The following is a 1089-nucleotide window of genomic DNA, read 5'->3' as shown; positions in this document are numbered from 1 at the left end:
ATGGGGGGATGTTCTGCCACCACCCCCCGAGGGACTGGGGAGCCCAGTAAAGCTCTGGGGACCCCAGCGAATGGAGAAGGAGGAAGAAGAGGAGAAGGAAGGTGACCACAGTCTGCAGGAACCTGGGGATCGCCTGCTCCATCATGGTCTGAAGTGAGACAGATCTGGCACAACGCCCTGGTGCGCCCGTCCCGGCGGGACAGGATTTGGCCTCCGGCCGCAGCCCCGGGTCCCTCCATTCATGGACATGGGGCAGGGGGGGACCCTACAAGGGGCTGGGGAGTCCCCGGACCCCCCTGGCCTGGTTTTATTTATAAATATCATCTTTTATTGGATGTGCCCCCCCCCTTTATAAATATACTTGTAAAGTAAGGACTGCTCCTCCATACCTGCATCTCTCTCTGGGGGGGTCACTCCCTTTTTTAAGGGAGATGCTTTGGTCCTGCTCCTTGAAGGCTGTCGTCTCCAAAAGCTCCTGGGGGATGGGGGTACAGGAGCAGGGGGCTGGGGCTGTGCCCCCCTACCCCCCCACCCCAAACATCTGTGTTTTTTTTACTCGCTGCTATTTTCAGACACGTGATCGCTCCCCCCGAAATGGAGACGCAATTATAGTAATTGTGGACGCGGCCCCTGGCTGAGGGGCTCCCCGCCGCCTCCTCGGGGTAATTACCGGCAATTTGGAGCTGTTGAAGATGTCTCCCTTTAATGGGGTGGGAGAGGGAGGGTGGGGGGATGCGGGGCAGGTTGGGGACCCCGGGGCGGGGCAAACCTGGGGTTTCTGCCCCACATCTCCCGCAGCCCCCGTCAATACCCGGCCCTGGGAGTGAGGGTGTTTGGGGAGCAGATTTGGCAGTGGGGATCCTCTCCCCTTTGTGCTTTTCCAAGGTCAGAACCCAGCTAGAAAATACATCATTGTGATTTCCCACTTTTCTACCAATCCTGCTCCGTGTTTGTCACCCACGACGGGGACAAGACCGGCGCTGGGGCTTTCCCCAGGAGGGATTTGTTGGTGCAGCGGGGCCGGAGTGAGGTTTGCTCCATCACACAAACATATCATGGTCCTGGCTCCAGATATTCCCACCTTACATT

Source organism: Antrostomus carolinensis, unplaced genomic scaffold (assembly GCF_000700745.2).
Source record: "Antrostomus carolinensis isolate BGI_N321 unplaced genomic scaffold, ASM70074v2 scaffold28949, whole genome shotgun sequence".
Classification (NCBI taxonomy): Eukaryota; Metazoa; Chordata; class Aves; order Caprimulgiformes; family Caprimulgidae; genus Antrostomus; species Antrostomus carolinensis.
This window is presented reverse-complemented; position numbering follows the sequence as displayed.